Source organism: Molossus molossus, unplaced genomic scaffold, assembly GCF_014108415.1.
Source record: "Molossus molossus isolate mMolMol1 unplaced genomic scaffold, mMolMol1.p scaffold_m16_p_7, whole genome shotgun sequence".
NCBI classification, from domain to species: Eukaryota; Metazoa; Chordata; class Mammalia; order Chiroptera; family Molossidae; genus Molossus; species Molossus molossus.
Window position 1 is genome coordinate 105,434,422 of NW_023425401.1, and position 14,985 is coordinate 105,449,406.

The 14,985-nt window shown below is 37.1% G+C and overlaps 1 pseudogene; it reads left to right on the plus strand.

Moving 5' to 3' along the window:
• The first annotated feature begins 264 nt into the window (after window positions 1–264).
• LOC118619729 overlaps window positions 265–14,985 on the plus strand; it is a 28,505-nt pseudogene continuing 13,784 nt past the window's right edge.

The following is a 14,985-nucleotide window of genomic DNA, read 5'->3' on the forward strand; positions in this document are numbered from 1 at the left end:
GATGAGTATCAGGAGGCACTGTGTTGTCCTCTAGGCTCAGTTTCTTCAACTACTAGGGCATCTCACAAACAGAAGACAGGAGAAGGCGCAGCCAGTAAGTTCCTAATGGTATGTTGATCATAGGAAATAACTGCCCATTGGGAGATAATCTCCAGAGAGAGCGTGCAATAACGCCCCATATAGACCTGCTTCTGTTCTTATTTCATCTACACATGTGTTCCCAGTACCAGGAGGCTTAGGGGTGGAGAGAGGAGAGGGGTCAGGATGCCAGAGGAGAAAAGGTACGTTGCTAGCCTCTGACATGAAGGAAAGAACAAAAGCAGCAGTTGCCCTTTCTTTGAACAACAGGCTTCAGAAAGATGCTTTTTGTAATTTCTGCAACTATGGCCTATTTATATCTTCGTATGTTCCACCTTTTGCAGTACTTTTCCTCCACTAACCATAAATTGAAAAATTATTTTAAAAAAATTGTCACAAAAGTTCTCACACTTAGGAATATATTTCTCTTTTCTCTCATTAGACTCCTGCTTTTCCACAGAAGTCATCTCTAGCAACAGTTATGCATTCACACACACACACACACAAACACACACACACACACGCACATACACACACAGGGATAATTAGGGAAAATGTGTACTTGCACATAAATATAGAATTACTTTCCATAAAATCACGCATACACGGCCTGGAGCTACACACTTCATTTACCTAGGGCTATCTCACACTCGCAGGAACTTCCATCTTTTTCAAAATATGTACATCCCACACTGTGTACATCATTATTCTCCTGAAAGATATTCATTTTCCTGTTTTTTTTTATTTTTATTTTTTGCTATTACAAACAGTGGTGCAATAACATTCTTATAAATACACATTTGTGTGTATTTGTGAACAGTGTTGTAGGGTAGACATTAGGATGTGATTTTCAATCTTGACAGATTACTGTCAACTTGTCAACCTTGAAAACTCTACTGGACAAAAAGGGTCTACCAATTGATATTGCCATCAATGCGTATGAGGCACTGATTTTAGTAGACTGTTTTACCATTGTAAATGATCAAATTTTCATTTCCAGTTTCATAATATAGTTAATAAAAATGGAAATCTTTTGCCTAGCTGGTGTGGCTTACTGGATTGCATGTCGTCCCATGGACTGAGAGGTTCAATTCCCAGTCAGGCCCCATATCTGGTTTTGGGCTTGGTCCCCAGTAGGGGGCATGCAGGAGACAGCAGATCGATGTTTCTCTCTCACATGGATATTTCTATCTCTCCCTTTCTCACTCTCTAAAAAATTGATAAAAACATATTTTAAAATATTGAAATCTTTTGATCACACTCATTTGCATTACCGATTACTAATAAAATGATTTTGTAAATGAATTGATCAAGAACATTTTTAAACTCAGAGTTACTGCTTTTGTTCACCATTTTCCCCTATTATCTTTTTTGTCCTGTGAGTTATAGGGAGGGATTTTACACATAAACGTTAAATGTTATATTGCAATATGTGTTTTTAGTCTGTTTCTTATCTTTTAACGATGCTTATAAGGAAAATCATTTAGAGAAGGTATATAAATTTAGGTGGTTGTCTTTTTCTTTTTCTTTAGAAAGTTTTAATTTTTTAATCTCATTTAGGAAGAACATAATGTAGTAGACTTTTCTTGTCCTTTGGACTGTTGCCCAACTCCGGTGCATTTTGATGCTGACACCTCTACTTTCATGAAGAAAATCACCTAACGCTCTGGATCAGGTAAGACAAATTCTACTCTGACTCTAAGAATAGCTTAGTCAGTTGACTTGGTCAATAAGTGAACTGTATTCCAAGATTCACAGAATGGGAGTGCATGGCCCAGGACACATAAGAGTGAGGGTGGGTCGACTTGAAGACTTTTGCTGTTCCATTGGATACAGAAAAGAAATGATTCACTTGAGCTGTCATCTAGTTGGATATATGCCTAGGACGTTTTATGGCCATCTTGTCGACCTTTAGTAGACTTTGCCTGCAAGGAATTCCAACACACACACAAAGCAACACAGAAAGCTGTAGACACACACATTCCAGATGAAACTCCTTGGATACTGGTATCAACTGTGTCAAAAGTCAAGGCTCCCCTTGCGCTGCTCAGTTATGTGAGTGAAAAAGTTATTAAGCGGTTATATTTTTAAAATGCCAGTTTGATTACAGTTCATCTAACTTGGGTTTTAAAATAAGACTCTCTAACACATTTCCACCCACATATCATTTTTTAAAATCTCCTATAGTTTCCTCTATACTTTTATATACATAATAGTTTTCTCACTACATGGGAAATACAAAATCACTGTAAAATATTAAGCAAGACATAAAAATGTAAAGGAGAAAGTAAAAATAGTCCTCAATTTCCTAGAAGCACCACTAATATTTTTTTTTATCAATTTATTTTTGTTACAGATATTTCTCCTTTATCCCCCATCGACACCCTCTTTCCTGTCCCCTGCAACTTGTATCCAGCTTTGTTGTCCATGTCCATCAGTTATGCATATATGCATATAAGTTTTGTGGTTTATCACTTCCTTCCCCCCACCTCCTCTTCTGAGGAATGTCAGTCTGTAACCTACTTCCACGTCTCTAGGTCTACCCTGTTCCTCAGACTGTTATGTTCATTATATTCCACAAATAAGTGAGATCACGTGATGTTTGTCTTTCTCTGCTTGGCTTGTTTTGCTTAGGGTAATACTCTCCAGGTCCCTCCATGTCGTCTCAAAGAATAAGAGATCTTTCTTTCTTACAGCTGCATAGTACTCCATTGTGTACCACAGTTTTTTTTTTTTTTTTTTTATCTATTCATCTGCTGATGGACACTTAGGTTGTTTCCAGATCTTAGCTATGGTAAATAGTGCTGCTATGAACATGGGGGTACATATATTCTTTCTGATTGGTAGTTCAGGCTTCTTAGGGTATAGTCCTAGAAGTGGGATCACTGGGTCAAATGGCAATTCAATTTTTAATTTTTTGAGGTAACACCATAGTGTTTTCCACAGTGGCTGCAGTGTACTAGAGTCCCCTTTACCCACACCCTCACCAACACTTGTTGTTTGATGATTTGTTGATGGCGGCCATTCTGAAAGGTGTGAGGTGATACCTCATTGATGTTTTAATTTTCATCTTTCTGATGATTAGTGATGTTGAGCATTTCTTCATATGTCCCTTAGACATTTGTATGTCCTGTTTGGAGAGATGTCTATTTAGTTCCTCTGCCCATTTTTTAATTGGGTTCTTTGTCTTCCTTTTGTTGAATTGTATGAGCACTCTCTATATATTGGACATTAACCCCTTATCTGATATATCATTGGCAATTATACCCTGCCATACAGTGGGTTGCCTTTCCATTTTGATGATTGTATCTTTTGCTGTGCAGAAGCTTTTTAGTTTGATGTAGCCCCATGTGTTCATTTTCTCCTTTGTTTCTGTTGCCTTAGGTGATGTATCAGTGATAATTCTGATGTGCATAATGTTCGAAATATTGTTGCCTACATTTTCTTCTAGGATTTTTATAGATTTACGAGTCACATTTAAGTCTTTTATCCATTTTGAATTTATTCTCATGTATGGTGTATGTTGATGGTCTAGTTTCATTTTTTTTGCATGTATCTGTCCAATTTTCTTAACACCATTTATTAAAGAGGCTGTCTTTACTCCACTGTCTGCTCTTCCCACCTTCATCAAATATTACTTGAGCATAATGTCTTAGGTCAATTTTGGGGTTCTCTGTTCTGTTCCACTGGTCTATATGCCTGTTCTTGTGCGAGTACCAAGCTGTTTTGATGATAATAGCTTTGTAGTATAACCTGATATTTGATATTGTGATCCCACCTACTTTGTCCTTCTTTTTCAAGATTGCTGTGGCTATTCAAGGTCTTTATTTAGTTCAATATGAACTTTTGAAGTATTTGTTCTAGTTCTGTGTAATACGTCATTGGTATTATGATGGGGATTGCATTGAATCTATAAATTGATTTGGGTAATATGGACATTTTAATGACATTAATTCTTCCAATCCATGAACAAGGTATGTGCTTCCACTTTTTTATATCTTCCTCTATTTCTCTTTTCAATGTCCTGTAGTGTTCTGTAAATAGGTCTTTTACTTCTTTGGTTAAGTTTATTCCTAGGTATCTTAATTTTTTTGCCAAGAAGATAAATGGGATTATGTTTTTTTATTTTTATTTCTATTTCTGTGACTTCATCATTGGTATATAAGAATGCCGTCAATTTCTTGACGTTAATTTTGTATCCTGCTACTTTGCCAAATTCATTTATTAAGTCTAGTAAATTTTTGATGGAGTCTTTAGGGTTTTCTATGTATAATATCATGTAATCATGCGAATATTGACAGTTTCACTTCCTCCCTTCAAATTTGAACCCCTTTTATTTTTTCTTCCTATCTGATTGCTGTGGCTAAGACTCCCAGTACTATGTTAAATAAGAGTGTTAAATAAGAGTGGTGAAAGTGGGCATTCCTGTCTTGTTCTTCTTCTTAAGGGAAATGCTTTTAGTTTTTGCCCATTGAGTATAATGTTGATTGTAGGTCTTTCATATATGGCCTTTATTATGTTGAGATATGATTCCTCTATTCCCAGATTGCTGAGCATTTTTATCAGAAATGGATGCTGGATTCTGTCGAATGCTTTTTCAGCATCTATTGATATGATCATGTGGTTTTTATCTTTCATTTTGTTTATGTGGTGTATCACATTTATTGATTTGCAAATATATTACCAGCCTTGCATCCCTGGGATGAATCAGACTTGGTCATGGTGAATAATTTTTTTAATGTATTGCTGGATCTGATTTGCTAGTGTTTTGTTCAAGATTTTGGCATCTATGTTCATCAAGAATATTGGCCTGTAGTTTTTTTCTTTGTAGTGTCTTTTTTCTGGTTTTGAAATTAGAATTATGCTGGCTTCATAAAACAAGTTTGAAAGTCTTCCTTCTTCTTAAATTTTTTGAAATAGTTTGAGGAGAATGGGTGTTATTTCTTCTTTGAATTTTTGGTAAAATTCCCCCATGAAGCTGTCCAGGCCTGGGTTTTGTTTGCTGGAAGAGTCTTTATTTACACCTTCAGTTTCCTTATTTTATATTGGTCTGTTCAAGTTTTCTATCTCCTCCTGATCCAGTTATAGGAGACTATGTGTTTCTAGAAATTTGTCCATTTCACTTAGATTGTCGAATTTATTGCCATGTAATTGTTCTTAGTGGTTGTTAATGATCCTTTGTATTTCTGTGGTGTCAGTTGTTACTTCTCCTCTTTCATTTCTGATTTTGTGTATTTGGGTTCTATCTCTGTTTCTTGGTGAGTCTAGCTAATGGTCCATCAATTTTGTTTATCATTTCGAAAAACCAGCTCTTTGTTTCATTGATCCTTTGAATTGTTTTTTTTATCTCTACTCTGCTCTGATCTTTACTAGTTCCTTCCTTCTACTTGCTCTGGGGTTTTCTTTTTGTTTGCTTTCTAGTTCTTTAAGTTGTGAGATTAGTCTATTAAAATTTTTTTCTTGTTTCTTGAGGTAGGCCTTTAGTGCTATGAACTTTCCTCTCAGAACTGCTTTTGCTGCATCCCATAGATTTTGTGTTGTTGTGTGTCCATTTTCATTGGTTTCCAGGAATTGTTTAATTTCTTCCTTGATCTCCATGGTAACCCATTCATCGTTCAATAACATGCCATTTAGCCTCCATGTGTTCAAATGTTTTTGTACGTTGTCACAATTGATTTCTAGTTTTATGCCATTGTGATTTGAGAAAATGCTTGATATGATTACAGTCTTCTTGAACTTGTAGAGACTTAGTTTGTGCCCTAACATGTGGTCTATCTTTGAGAATGTCCCATGTGCACTTCAGAAGAATGTGAGTTCTGTAGTTTTGGGGTATAATTCTCTGTAGATATTCATTAAATCCATTTGGTCTAGTGCTTCATTTAGAGTCTATTTCGTTGCTAATTTTTTTCCTAGAGGATCTATTCAGGATGTCAGCAGGGTGTTTAAGTCCCCTGCTATGATTGTATTGCTGTTGATTTCGCCTTTGAAGTCCTCCAGAAGATTTTTTATATATTTTGGTGCTCCTATATTGGGTGCATATATATTTACCAAGGTTATATTGTCCTGTTGGATAGGTCCTTTCAATATTATGTAGTGACTTTCTTTGTCTCTAGTTATGGTCTTCATTTTGAAATCTATTTTATCAGATATGAGTATTGCTACGCCACCTTTTTTTTTTTTTTTTTTTTTTTTTTGTTTGCTTGGAAGATTTTTGTTTTCATCTCTTCACTTTCAACCTATGTAAGTCTTTTGTTGTGAGGTGGGTCTCTTGTAAACAACATATATATAAGTCATGCTTTTTTTTTTTTTTTATCCTCACCTGAGGACATTGTTCCATTTTTTGTTCAGATAGAGTGGGAGGGAGAGAGGGGAAGAGTGAGAGAGAAAGAAACATTGATGTGAAAGCGACACATTGAGTGGCTGCTATCCACACAACCCAACTAGGTCCAGGGATAAACTGCAACTGAGGTAGGTGCCCTTAGCGGGAACTGTACCCGGGTCTCTCTGGACTGCAGGATGATGCTCTAACTGCTGAGCCAAACTGGCCAGGGCTAGTCATGCTTTTTTATCCAATCAGCTACTCTGTGTCTTTTTTTTATCAGAGCATTCAATTTATTTACATTTAAGGTGATTATTGATATGTACTTATTTATTGCCATTTTTATTTAGTGTGGTTATGTATTTCTTCCTATTTCTTCTACTAATTACAGAAGTCCTTTTAACATTTCTTGCAGTGCTGGTTTGGTGCTAATGTATTTCCTTAGCCTTCTTTTTTGTCTGGGGAGCTCTTCATTTGACCTTCTATTTTGAATGATAGCCTTGCTGGATGGAGTAGTCTTGGATTCAGTCCTTGTTTCTCATGACCTTGATTACTTCAGGCCATTCCCTTTTGGCCTGTAGTATTTTTGTTGAGAAGTCAACTGATAGCCTTCTGGGGTTTCCTTTGTAGATAACCTGTTACTTATCTCTTGCTGCCTTTAGGATTCTCTCTTTGTCTTTAATTTTTGGCATTTTAATTACTATGTGTCTTGGTGTGGATCTGTTTGGTTTCTTCTTACTTGGGGCTCTCTGTGCTTCTTGAATGTAAATGCCTTCTTCATTCACCAAATTAGGAAAGTTTTCTGTTACTATTTCTTCAAATATATTCTCGAACCCTTGCTCATTTTCTTCTTTGGGGACTTTTATAATGTGAATATTATTACGTTTTCAGTTGTCCTAAGTTTTCTTAAGCTGTCTTTCTGGTTTTTTGTTTGTTTGTTTGTTTGTTTTGTTTTTCCTTTTGGTTTTGTGATTGGTTGATTTTTTTACCCTGTCTTCTAATTCACTGATCCGGTCCTCAGCTTCCTCTACTCTGCTGGTTAGTCTTTCCAATGTGATCTTTATTTCTTCTATGTCATTCTTCATTTCCACGTAGTTGGTTTTAATGTTTCCATATCTTTACTCATGATGTTGAGGTCCTTACTCATGCTGTTGAGCGTCCTTAAGATCATGGCTCTGAACTCTACCTCTGATAGCTTGCTTAATTGCATTTCATTAATCTCAATTTGGTAGAGTTCTCTTGTTCTTTCATTTGGGATTTGTTTCTTTGTTTCACCATTTTGGCTATCTTGGGAGGTTTTGTAGCCTGCCAAATTTTCCCTGTGGGTGTTGGTGTTCTGCTGTTTGTGGCTTCCTCTACTGGGTTTGGATGAGCATGGGAGGATCCACGTTAAATACCACTGTCAAGTCTTACTTTCCTGGGTAGATTTGCAATCCCAGGAAAGGTTCAGTTATCCTCTAGCTTTTTTCCTGGAGGCTATTAGTTGAGGTTTTTTGAAGAACCTTGGGTTCTCAGTTGAATGAAAAGCTCCCTCAGGTGTTCAGTGTAAGAGGATTTCCCAAGGTTGTGGCAGATGCAGGTTGTTAATGAGCCTCAATTTGCATTTCAATGGCCCACCTGGGTGGGATTGAATCTCCCAGGAAGGGGCTGCCACCTCTTCTCGGAGCCCTGGGAAAGAGTAAGATGGCCATCACCTTGCGTGGCCACAACTCAGCAAAAGCTCTGATTGGCCTCCAAATCCAGAGTGTTCCCACACAGTTCCAGTCCACTCTGCCCTCCCTTTGCTGGAGCCCAAGATGAATAGCTTTGGCCAACTTAGCACTCTGTCCTTGCCCTCTGTGCTGCGGAGCTGGCTTGGGATTTTAACCCCTTAGCACTGCTCACATTTATGACAGCTGCTGTCCATGGGCTCCTAGACCCTTTTCATGCCTCCACAATCCTACCGGGATTGATGCAGTGTCCCTAGTTATATGGTCCTCGCAAGCTACTTGTTTCTTGCTTTTTCCCAACAATTTGTCTTTATTTTACTTGTAATTCCAGTTTTGTCCTGGGAGATGGTCTGTGTAGCTTCCATTCACTCTGCTGTCATTTTGGAATCGACCACTAATATTTTTATCATGTCTTTTTATATATTCTTCTAGACACAATTGGTCCCCTACCCACCCACATTTAAAATATTTTTTCTTTATTGATTTTAGAGAGAGAGAGAGAGATACATTGATTGGCTGCTTCCTGCATGCCCCTGACTGGGGATTGGGCCCACAACCTGGGCATGTGCCCTCATTGGGAATTGAACTGGCAACCTCTTAGTGCATGGGTTGATTCTCAACCACTGAGTCAAACCAGCTGGGCTAAATTTGCACCTTTTTAAATGTCCGTGTTTTACTAATATGCTCTCTTTTTCCCACTAGCTTCTTTTTTTTTTTTTTGTACAGATAGAGTGGGAGGGAGAGAGAGGAAGAGAGAGAGAGAGAAACATCGATGTGAAAGGGACACATCGAGTGGCTGCCACCCGCACGACCAACCAGGGCCGGGGACAAACTGCAACCGAGGTACATGCCCTTAGCGGGAACCGAACCCGGGTCTCTCCGGACCGCAGGCCGATGCTCTAACCGCTGAGCCAAACCGGCTAGGGCTCCCACTAGCTTCTTATATAGAAAGAAAATAGTTACTGAAACACTGTTATTTTTACTTATTATACAATCTGTGTTTTGCAGTGAATTTTGATTAATTTTTCTCCTCATCATGGGTTATAGTTTCCTGCTTTATTACATACCTGATAGTTTTGAATGGAAATCTTATTGTATTCTGTATACTTTTGCATTCCTATAAACAGGGTTGAGCTTCATTCCTGGGCACAATTATGTTACTTGAAAATAGTGTGATATCTTCTAGTCTTGTGTTTAAGTTTTTTAGGCAGGGTCAGACAGTTTTTAGTCTAATCGAATTTTTCTCATCACTGGAACAAATCCCTTCTGAGTCACCTACCTAATCACCTATGAATTGTGAGATTTTCCACTATTTGTGGGAAGAGGAGCTGTACTTGGCTCAGTCAGTGTGAGCCCTGAGGGCAACTTCCCTGTTGATTTTAGATGATTGATTCCTCACCATGAACACTGAGCAGTCCTTAGCCGAAGACTCCAGGAGGACCCTCTCTGCACATCTGCACACTTCATTCTTTGGGCAGCTTTCTCCTCTCAGGACTCTGCCTTCTCAACTCGAGCCTCCTGGCCCACCCAGACACTCTATTCAGTGACAGTACCACCCTCTGCCTGGGTTTCACAGCATTGATACAGCTCATGCTGCTTATTATCATGTAGAGAACACCGTCCTTACCTCCTTCACCTCCTATGCCCTGCACCGTGTTGTTTAACGGTGTCCAGATTTTATTGGGTTGATCTGGGAGGGTGAATTCAGATGCTGTTACTCCATCTTGGTTATAAGCAGTTTTAATAGGGATTTGTTTCAAGATGACAAGGTGATACATCCTAAGAATCACAGTTGGAACTGACTGTGCTCTGACAGTTCAATGCGTATGTAGGTATGAAAATAACCCTCTAATAAGCCTATTTAACCTTAATACAATTCTACTAAAGTTCATGTATGGTTTTTATAAACCTTCAACCAGATATTCAAAGTTAGAAATCAAGTAACAATTCGTATTTTGGTATGATAAATATTTAAATATATATCCCAATGAATACCATAGGTTTGGAATTGTAGAAATGGAAAAGTTAAGCCATGATTGTTTTTAAAGGTAAGCCATTCAAAGAAAAACACACTAAGAAAGCTGTTTCTAAAAATGCCTGCCCCCACACCTGAAATTCTGTCAAATTTTAATGAGTTTTCTATTTAATTTAATAAATAAATCTCAACAGAAGAAAACTTCAAATGCACCTACAAGGTATGTATTCTCATTTATTTTCCTTTTATATTCTGGACTTCTGTTTCATAAACTTGGCGGGAAAGTATGCAATTGCCATGAAACACAGAACAATATTGTGCTTTAGCAAGTCATATACTCATATAAGGAAAATAATTTGGAGTTCTATTTGGGCTGAATATTTTTATCTGCTTAGGAATTTAATTATAGTACTCTGGTTAGTGCTCTGTGTTTTTCTTCAGTAAATAATCCATTTATCTTTATAAATTTCTCAACATGAAATATTTTCATATATAAGAGCAAGAAAACAAAAGCACTCCATTTCATATTAATTTAGTTGTTGAGTGTTCAAAAATTCCAAAATAAAAATATTAAATGTATCGTTTGTTTTAAAAGTACTGGAAATATTAAATCAGAAGATTAAAATTCCAGACAGCCTTTTGGTTTATGATAACTTTATTATGTTAACTAATTAAAAACTAGTTTAAGCTTCTAGATAGAAATACTTCTGTTTTACCATGATGGTAAAATAAAAGAAACAAAAGCTAATCTCAGACTGAGATTCAGAAGTAAGCTAAGGCCAGGACATGGAAAGGTCACAATGATCAAAGGTGAGATCAAGGGAAAAAAACAGAACACATGGTTTCCAGTGTGATAAATTCTGCCTTTATTTTTTGAAAATAGACCATCTAAAAAGGCAAACGTTTCTAAACTTCTTTAATTGGTCCTTTGATGCTCTGATGCAAAGATTTTAGACCATCACCAGGAATGAGGAAAGAAGACCCTGGGTTTCACCAGCATAATTGGGTGACTTTATTTTTGTAACTATTCTTACCTGTCCTGCAGCTCAACACGGGAGCGGAGAGGTGCCTTCGGAGTCTGACTATGTAGACTTGCATACTGATTCTTACACTCAGTTTATAGCACTAGTCATAGTGCTTACTTTCCCGACCTTAGGATCTCAGCTCTAAATGTGAATTAAAAGTAAATCATAGAATTATTTTAAGATCGAAATAGGAGAATCCATGTAAACTGCTTAGCACAGTGTTTGATGCATAACTCTTCAATACATGTTAAATGTGGGCAGACCTACAGAGCTACACTTACAATTAATTGATGGGACAGAAAATTAGTTGAGTATCAACTATTGAATATTCACCCTCTAAAATCAACCGGAGGCTGAGTAGGAAAGAGGCGAAATGTGGATTCTTCTCATCTTGTATTTTCATGAAGTGGAGAAGAACTTCCTTAACCTGATAAAGACTATTTTTTCTGAGAGTTTTCTCATGACGGGGTGTTGGAATTTTGTGAAATATGTCTTCTGTGTTAGTTGATCTGATCATGTGAATTCTCTTATTAGCCTCTTGGTGTGATAGGTTAACTGAATTGATTTTGGAATGTTAAAACAGTCCTGCAACCTGAAATAAATATTCACAGGGCTGTACAATTATTTTATACACTGTTGGGACATTTTGTATGTGTGTTGATGCAAGATGTGGTCTTCATTTTTCCTTTATTTTAAACTCTTCATCTGGTTATGGTGTTAGGATAATGCTGGTCTCATAAGCATTAGAAAAGGTTACCTCTGCTTCTTTTTTTTATCCTCATCTGAGGACATTTTTTTCCATTTTTTGTTCAGATAGAGTGGGAGGGGGGAAGAGAGAGAGAGAGAGAGAGAGAGAGAGAGAGAGAGAGAAACATCAACATGAAAGGGACACATCGAGTGGTTGCCACCCATACGACCCAACCAGGGCTGTGGACAAACTGCAACCGAGGTATGTGCCCTTAGCGGGAACCAAACCCGGGTCTCTCTGGACCGCAGGCCGACACTGTAGAGCCAAACCAGCCAGGGCTATCTCTGCTTCTTTATTCTGGATGAGATTGTGGAGAACTGGTATCCTTTCTTAATTGTTTGACAGAATTCATAAGTAAAATCAACGGGGCCCATGATTTCTATTTGGGAAGATCTTTAATTATTGATTCCATTGTGGCCCGAGGGCATACTCTAAATTATTTAAAAGAACATAAATCATACAAAGTTTGTCTTATGGCCACAATGTGATCTGTCCTATTCAATACTTCATATGAGTTTTAGAAAATTGTGTCTTCTTCTATTGATGGATAGAGGAATCTTTAAATGGCAATTAGATCAAGACGATTGATAGCACTTTTAGGTCAATTTTATCCTTACTGATTTTCTGCCCATTTGGTCTATCAATTACTAAAGAAGAGATGCTAAAACACACAATTAAAATAGCCATTTTTGTCTCTGTCCTCTAGCTTTCTATTTTTGCATTTAGATAAAGATGTACTGTGAGATCATGTCTCGGTCTCTCCTACCTGCTTCAACGTGTTTTTCCCCCTTGACTGTCGAATGTGCAGATATTGCTCAGTTAGGTTTTGTTTGTTTTAACCCCAGAGGAAACTGTTCCATCTGTAGCTGTAGGTTCAGTGTGTCCATGGGAAGAAGTAAGTTCAGGGTCCTCCTCTGTCGCGATCTTGAACCAGAACTCCTCACTGAATTCTGATGATAGTAAAAGTTTCCACTCCCTATTCAAATGGCCGAAATGTGCATTTCACAATTGCAGTGTTTTAATGATGAAATGAGCATAGGACTTACCCTCGAAGATTCTGGTCTCCAACTCAGAACCACATTCAAGATGAGAAGCTGAGCATGAGGGAGGGCAGGGTTCCTGGACAAGAGGCTGCTGTAAAGCATGAGTCAATCCCTCCCCAGAATGGAGAACAAGCCCATTCTAGTTCTGTGCTTCTTGTGCCTAACGTATTCGGAGGAGAGTTCAAATCCCAGCTCCCCAGTCACTAGCTCTATTAATCCAGGGCACGTCACTTACTTTCCTAAGGAGCATCTGTGGCTGTGATGACTTGAAAGGATTTTGAACACCTTGCCTTGCTCTCCACGTACTGTAGTATCAGTCTCAATTCTCTTTTCATTACCTAGCCCATTTTTCACTGACTATGCAAAACTGAAACTACATTTATTTTACCTACGCAGATTAGTGTGACATAGAAGCTCACAACTTCTCAAAACAACTAACCAAATGAAAATGCGAGCTATGTAAAATATTAAATTGGAAATAATTCATTTGGTGATCCTCAGAGGAGACTGGACACAACAGAGGAAAGACATGCATTAGAAGGTCAGTAGAAATTATCAAAACTAAAACGAAGAGAGGGGAAAACCATTAAGAAAATGTAACACAGCATCAGAGACTTTCAGACAGTATTAAATGAAGTATAAAATGTAATTGGAATGCCTGAAAGAGAGAAAAGATCACTATTGAGATTTTGTATAATTGATCAAAGAAATAAATCTATATGTCCCCAAATCCAAAAATTCCCAAGCAGTATACATGCAAGTAGAAAGCCACAATGTAACCAGCAGTTTAAAGATAGCTAGATTGAAGAGGGTCATATTACATAAAAGGATACAATTATAGGACACATGGATGACTCCCCACTCAAAATAACAGAGGACAGAAGACATGAAAATATTTACATAATTGCTAGAAAAAAAATCTAATAACTCAGAATTCAACATACAGTAAAAAATTATTTTCAAAATGAAAACTAAAGACATTTTCCAAAATACAAAAATAATAGATAGCAGATATGCATATCCATATATATTATGAAACATTCCTCAGAGCAAAGAGTGATAATATCACATTTGAAATGTATTTAACATATAACATTATATAAATTTAAGGTGTACATGTTGAATTGATACATTTACATATTATAATATGATCGCCATTGATGAGCATCTCTATAACCTTAATATAATTTCTTTTTGGTGGTCAGAATAATTAAGATGTAGTCTCTTAGCAAGTTTGATGATTATAATACAATATTATAGTCTATATTCACTAAGTGCTTTAGATCTCCAGGATTATTTACCTACCAATTTGTATCCTGAGATATTCACTCCTATTTCTCCACCCTCATATCCCTTGATAACCACAATTTACTCTGTGTATATGAGCTTGGTTAATTTAGATTCCACATATAATTGATATTATATAGTATTTGTCTTTCTGATTTATCTCCCTTTGCATAATGTCCTCAAGGTCCATGCATTTTCTTCTTTCTCATGACTGAATAGTATTACATTATGTGTATATATGTATGTATATGCCCACACATGCTGATACATTCATCCATTGATGGACAATTAGGTTGTTTCCCCTAAACTTATAGAACATTACACCAACAAGTACACATGAAATGCTAAACAATATAGTTCATTTTAGAGGCCAAAAGATAAAACTCTACATTTTCCAAAGTATTGAAATCATCTAGATTATGTTTTCTAAGAATAAAAGGATTAAATTACAGATCAGTAAGAACAAGCGATCTGTAAAATAAAATGTTTGAACATTAAACAGCACACTTCTCAATAACACATGGAATCAGAAACAAAAACATATTTTGAGCTTGGTGAAAATTAAAACACATTGTATGAAAATTTACAGATTGCAGCAAAAGCAGTGATTAGAAAGAATTGCATTGCAGTAAGAGTGGACTGATAACAGGTTAAAAACAGTGATCTTTGCCTCCACTGTACAAGCTAGAAACGGGCACATTAAACACAAATATTACCGCCCTGGCCGGTTTGGCTCAGCGGTTAGAGCGTCGGCCTGTGGTCCAGAGAGACCCGGGTTCAGTTCCCGCTAAGGGCACGTAC